Source organism: Symphalangus syndactylus, chromosome 8 (genome assembly GCF_028878055.3).
Source record: "Symphalangus syndactylus isolate Jambi chromosome 8, NHGRI_mSymSyn1-v2.1_pri, whole genome shotgun sequence".
Taxonomy (NCBI): Eukaryota; Metazoa; Chordata; class Mammalia; order Primates; family Hylobatidae; genus Symphalangus; species Symphalangus syndactylus.
This window is the reverse complement of record NC_072430.2, coordinates 45,655,944-45,662,323: the sequence shown is the minus strand read 5'-3', so window position 1 is coordinate 45,662,323 and position 6,380 is coordinate 45,655,944. Positions and strand designations below refer to the sequence as shown.

Sequence of the window (6,380 nt, the reverse complement as noted above, 5' to 3'; positions counted from 1 at the left end):
AGAGGGAGGAGTGAAGGAGGGGAAGGAATGGGGCGGGAGGCGGGGCGGGGAGGGGAAGGGCGAGTGAGGCGCCGCCACTGCCGGCAACTTTGTGAGCGAGTTCAGTGCGTGCGTGAGCGAGTAAGCGAAAAGTCAGTGCGGCGTCGAGTCCCCGGCTGGAAGGTCCCCGGGGAGGGCCAGGTCTGAGCCCCAGAGGCCGCCCCCGTAGCCACTCCATCCCCTCCCGCCGCTGTGGCTCCCTCCCCATTTCCTCCCCCACCGGTCCTCGGGGCCTTCCCGCCCCCGTCGGCACTTACCTGTCCCCTCCCCCACGCGGTACGCACCTCCTCATTCCCCCCCAACCTCGCGCCCACCTCGGACCTTCGGAGCCCGAACCCCCGCACTTGCTTCCCGTACTGGCCGCCCCCTCAGCTCTTTCTCCTGCTGGCGGGTGGGATGGGGGGCGCTGAGCCTTGGGGACGGCGCGAGCGGGGGCCCGGGCGCCTAGACAATAGTTGATGCCCAAGGACGGGGCCACCTCCGCCTTCCCATCCCCCGGGAGGTCGGCCCCCGCCTGCCGCCCGCCAGCCTGCATTCCGGGTCTTCCTCGGAGCCAGGCTCGGGAATTGGGCTGATTCCACCCCCGCCTCCCTCGGGCCCCCCTCCGCTCTGCGCTCGGCGTCCGCCCTGGGCCGGCCTCGCCGCTCTCCGCAGAGGCGGCGGCGAGTGAGCGCGCGCCGGCCGTCTACACGGTTTCTCTTTCTCCCCAGGGAGAGCGCGCGGCGGACGCGCCCGGGACGCGCGGTGGCACCGGGAGGCCGGGCCGAGCGGTAAGTGGTCCCCGCGCCTGGGTCCTGGGGGGAGCGGGGGTGCAGGACCGCTGACAGCCCCCTGCCCTGTTTCTGGCCGGGGTTGGGGTCCAGGGCCCGGAGCAGGACCCCAGGAGGTCGGTTAAAGTTTGATTTTCGATTTGGTGGCTTGCTGGTATTGTAACCGGGCGGGGGCGAGTCCGGCTCCACCGCTCCCGGCGCGCGCGCACGCACCCCAGGACCCGAATCTGCACAACTACGGGGCAGGCGCCTCTGCGGGAGGCCAGGAGACCCGCGTCCCGGTCCGGGCGGTTGCGTTCACCCCGCTGAGCTGGTCGCCACCTGGCGACCCTTCCCCTCCAGTCACCTGGGTGAGCGCTTTGCAGCCTGAGCTGGAGTAGGCAGGCCGAGTTGGTTGAGTTGTGGGAAATGGAGACGAACAGCTCGGTGCCCGAGGGTGGTTAATTTCCCCTTTGGGGGTCTTGGGGACATGAAATTTTGGGATGCTGTAACCTGCTTTCCAGGGAGCGAGTAAACCGCGAAAGGGCTGGGAAGGCGGGAGGGTGCCGCAAAAAGAACTTTTCCTCCTTCGCCCCATCTGTTACCAGCTTCTCTCCTGACCTTAAAGCAAATTTCCGAGGTTCTTAAATCGCTCCACGGCATTTCTAGGTGGACCAGTAATCGTGTTGGACAGGTTGAAATTTCATCGCGGTTTGGAAAACAGAGAGACATGGGAAATGGCTCACTTCCAAGGAAGATGTTTAGCTAAATTGTTGGCATTCGTTTTCTAAGGGAAGCATTTGGGGATTGTTGGCTTCTAGACTACGTTTACCTTATAGATTTTATTTTTCCTGACGGGTAGTTTAGAGGCAGCATTCGCTGAAATGCATACTACCTGTGAAACGATCATGTTTCTAAACTGGAGCCAGCGATGTGATGCAAATTTCAGAGTAAAGGTGTCGACTTTCATCAGGTTCCAGGTCTATCTGGATGGACTGGGATTGGCGTTTCCTCTATAAAGCAAACCTTTCATGTTGAAACTCTGAGTCAGACTCTTAAAGCCATTGTTTTTATGCTGGTATTCTGTGGGAGTTAAGTGTCAACTTTCTCCTATTTTCTCCTATGGAGTATCCGTCCAAGGCAAAGATTCTCTGACTGAATCTTTTGGAAACGTGCAAGGTTAGATCATACTGAATTCTGCAGCCAGCTTAGTAACAATATTAATTTTCTATATAATCCTGATTTAACGACTTTCATTTTTCTCTTCGTTTTTTGAAAGCTGCAATTAAGCTACCTTTACCAGGATTTAAAAAAGAGGATAATATGGAACAGTGGTAATAACAGTAGGTCTCAGCTAATTTATTATGGCCACTGATGTGTCCAACTATTAGATGACATCTCAGTTATTAACTACAATATTAATATTAAAGCATTTTTCCCATGTAATCAATTATGCTAAAGCATTAACAATTAACAGTGCATTTAAAATGATGAGTGATTGTTTCCACATAAGTGGTTAGAGGCAAAATAAGAGATTTGGGGGATGAATGGCTTTATGTCTCTGACAACTGATTTTCTTATTAATGCTTAAGTAAAAGACTCTTGACTGTCATTTGATTTTTCTAGTTGACTGAGAGAACAAGTTTGGTGAGTGGCTTGAGACAGTCAGTAGGTGTTGCTGTTGTTAGCTTCTCTGCAGTTCCTGCTTCTGCTCCTCGAGTTTGAAATTGCAATTCTGGTACAGTGAACTTTTAAAATCTGAAGTATCAGTCAGTGATAGTTGTGATTTCATTGGAGGATTCTATGGCAAGGTTGACTTGAACTCCAGGTAATAATTGCAAAGCACCTCTCTGATATTTTGTATTGAGATTCATTTAACTCTTCGTTTGTCTCTGTCCTTACACTAGTATTTTCAGGCTTCTGCATTTGCTTTGCTTTTGCTTTGAAGTATGTGTGTAATTTTGGTATAGTGCCCCCACCTTGATTGTTTAGGAACTTTTAAAAAACACCTTCTAGTGAGTTTATTGAAGTCATAGATTGAGGATTGCTTGAGATTAGCAGTTTTGTAGACTTTGGGGGGATCTTGGTTGAGTTGTGATGTGTATATGTTCTAAAGTTGGAATCTGAATTTTTAGGTAAATGACTTTTTCTTTTTTTAAAAATCTCTTTGAGCTGTGAAATGGGAGCATGAGGAGAGCAGAAATGGTATGAGAGTGGAATTTGATGGAAAGTTTGTCATGAGCAATAATATGACTATGTGCCTCTTATCAGTCCATTGTTATTGGTCTGTATCAGTGCACAGATGAAGTATGAATATCCTGAAGATTTTTTGTTGACATCTCAGATTTGAGCCTTTTGGTTCACTGACCATATTAGATTTTCTCTATGAAAGACAAATAGACTCATTCCCATAATAAAGAACTAGAGCGCTGATAGAGCACACTTTTTTCCCCCCCTTTGGATCAAATCATGGAAGTTCAAATCTGAAAATAAATTCAGAAATTTCTTTTTTTCCCCAAAGCATCCCTGTATTCCTAACCTTTTGAGTGGTGAGTCAAGCAATATTTATTGAGTGCCGCTATCTGGCAGGTGCACTTTTGGTTTCTGTGATTCCAGTGATGACCAAAAGAGTGTACCTGGCTGCATGGAACTTGTAGTCCAGTGGGACCATTTGTAGTAATATTTCCTGGCATGGAGTTATGGTACCTTGATGCCCCCATAAAGGTTATATGTAATAAGCAATTATTTTTGAATTTTAATATATTTTAACATTTTGAAATAATGTAGCCTGGTATTTGTCCTCAGAAGGTCTGGGTTTCAAATACCTGCCCTGCCATTTTCGTCGTGAGATACTGAAAAATAATTGAACTTCTTTCTGAACTTTACTGTTGTTTCCTGCAGAGATGGGCTCAAGACTTGCTTCACAGATGAGCTACAAAAATTAATGAGAATATATGTATGAAAGTACTTTGTAAACTATAAAGTCTTATTTGTAATAGGGTTTTCTTTTTGTTGGACAGATTAATGGATTGTTGGAACTAGGAGGGATTTTGACTCATTTGGCTCATGTTTCCCATTTTACATATGAGGAAACTGAAGCCCAGAAAGTTGAAGTGATTTGTTGAAGGTTAGAGAACTGGTTAATGACTAGGCAGTGATTGGAAGACAGGTGTCCATATTTAATTGTACTCGTTTATTTTCTTTTTTTTTCCTGCCTTAGAGCCTGTTACGTTAAAATTTTACTACTTTCTCCCCCCGCTTAAGAGTTCAGTATTTATTAAATATCCAAAATGAGGAGATGCAAAACTTAAGGAAATGAACGATCTGTGGTAAGGTTGTAAAGCTATGAAAACAACATTGGTAACTGAGCTTCATAGTTAAATGGCAAAGTTATAGAAAAAGAAAATATGAGTTTAAGTTTCTACGTAGTAGAGCCTGTAGGCTTTCTTGTTTTGTTTCATTTTTAAAGAAATCTTTATTAGCTCAGAGCATAATGTACTCTTTAGCTCTTTAGAAAAGCTAAACTCAGTTTATTTTGGTTCATCTTTTTCGTCTCTTTTTAAATTCATTTCCATTTGCAGAAGAAATTAGGTGTACCATCCTTGTTTCTGGACCATGGCCAACTAAATTTTAGACCTTTTTTCTCAGCGACATGTAAGGGTAACCAGAGATTGGGGCTGGGGGTGTTAGGTGGAGAGATAAAGCAGGACAGAAAACAGGAACATTTAGGAGCTTCCTGTTGAAAATGGGACTGATTTATGTTGTGCCACCCTACCTTCCAGTGGAGTAATCTGAGCCAGCAGAGAAGAAACTTCCCTGCTGGTTGGGTGAATGCCCTTGAGGTGAGGGGGTTTCCTTCTTCCGGGAGGGATAAGCATTGTGGTATTCTGCCATTGCTCACACAGAAGTTTGGGTCTTATTCTACAGACAGACGCAGTAAAATAAGAGTGTTCCACTATCCCTTGAGACTAATAATCCGGCCTTCTATCTGCTGCACTTCTACTTTTTTGGTATGGGAAATAAATTGGCCTCATTGAATTTTTGCTTTTAGTTTTTTTCTGTGCCTAGCTAATCAAAAACAAAAAACCCACATGCTTTGATGACACCTTGCTTTTCAAAGGTTATATTTAAGTTAATTATTCTTAGATGATAGCTTATTTTTTTTTTTTTCAGTAGACTGTTAATGAGCTCTGGAGTGAGTCTTAGAAGCATGGGAAAGATTTGTGGCTTCTGGGTCTTTTAGACATGGATGATTTGCATAAGGGACAGAGCAACCCGGTGGTTTGGTTTGTGATCATGAGGGTAAAAAAAACCATCAGGGCAGATCTTTTAATGGTAGGTAATGTTCACCAGTCAACAACCGTTTTCTCCTTTTATTCTGGCCTGGAGAGAGTAAGATAACCCCATTTGCAAATAGAGCAGAGTGTTTTCTTAAAAGGATAGAGAGATGACACCAAAATGACATGGAGGGATGTCAGGAGCTTCTTTAGCTGGCCCGTAGTAAGTAGTAGTGCATTGGTGGATGTGCCACAAAGTCAGGTGAAGCCATTTCTCTTTGCCTCTGGAGTCTGGGATGAGAAATTTCAACCTGTAGATTTCCAATTTGTTGCTTGTCATGTTGCACTAAGTTCTCCCTCTAATTAGGATTTAGTATGCCTAAGTTTAAATTGTGGGAAGCAGGCAATTACATAATGTTAGATTTCCCTTTTTCCAATTCAGGAGAGGCAGGAGAATGTGTGCTTGTTATGAATGCCAGCTCGGGGAGGGAGAATTGCTGGTTCACACAAACTCGGGGGTCATTCAAAGGCAACTTGAGCAGAACTGACAGCCAATGCTGCTGCCATTGGATTCCTTTTTTCCTCTTTCCTCCCACAAAGCAGGTCTAGGTTAAATGAATTTTACAGATACGAAAGTTAATTGTGGTTATTTCTCTTCTCTTTCTACTTTTTCCGCAAAGCCTTTTACCAAAGCTATGAACAGGTATAGTCATTGATGGTTTTGTGGTTCAGCGACTTGCTTCTTTTTTTTTTTTTTTTTTTTTTGAGATGGAGTCTCGCTCTGTCACCCAGGCTGGAGTGCAGTGGCACGACCTCGGCTCACTACCACCTCTGCCTCCTGGGTTCAAGCGATTCTCCTGCCTCAGCCTCCCGAGTAGCTGGGATTATAGGCACGTGCCGCCACTCCCGGCTAATTTTTATATTTTTAGTAGAGACAGGGTTTCGCCATGTTGGCCAGGCTGGTCTCAAACTCCTGACCTTAGGTGATCCACCTGCCTCAGCCTCCCAAAGTGCTGGGATTACAGGCAGGAGCCACTGCGCCCCGCCGTCTTGCTTCTTTTTATAATGAGTTCTGAACTGCTCAGAAAAAAGCTGTTGAGAAAGAAAAGCAAAGGGCCGTGTGCCAAACGATCATGTTCCTATAATCAAGACTTGACTATGGTCAGTGTCTTTTACTCTGGCCTCCATGTTATCTTTCTATAATTCATTTTCTTCATGTTGTAAATTATTTATCTAGATAGGAAATCTAATTTTTGTGTTATGGAGTCTGTCACCCAGGCTAGTGTGCACTGGCACGATCTCTGCTCACTGCAAC

General features: G+C 45.6%; 1 protein-coding gene across 50 annotated transcripts in view; it reads left to right on the top strand.

Moving 5' to 3' along the window:
* The first annotated feature begins 29 nt into the window (after positions 1 to 29).
* SIPA1L1 (signal induced proliferation associated 1 like 1) overlaps positions 30 to 6,380 on the top strand; it is a 428,639-nt gene continuing 422,288 nt past the window's right edge. For 11 of the 50 annotated variants that reach the window (XM_063644090.1, XM_063644093.1, XM_063644108.1 and 8 more), the window contains exons 1-2: positions 70 to 180; positions 750 to 809. The gene's annotated coding sequence lies outside the window, so the exon portion shown is untranslated. Of the gene's footprint in view, positions 181 to 306; positions 1,160 to 6,380 lie in introns of those variants that run through there. The other 39 variants (XM_055288947.2, XM_063644087.1, XM_055288951.2 and 36 more) reach the window with 22 other exon arrangements.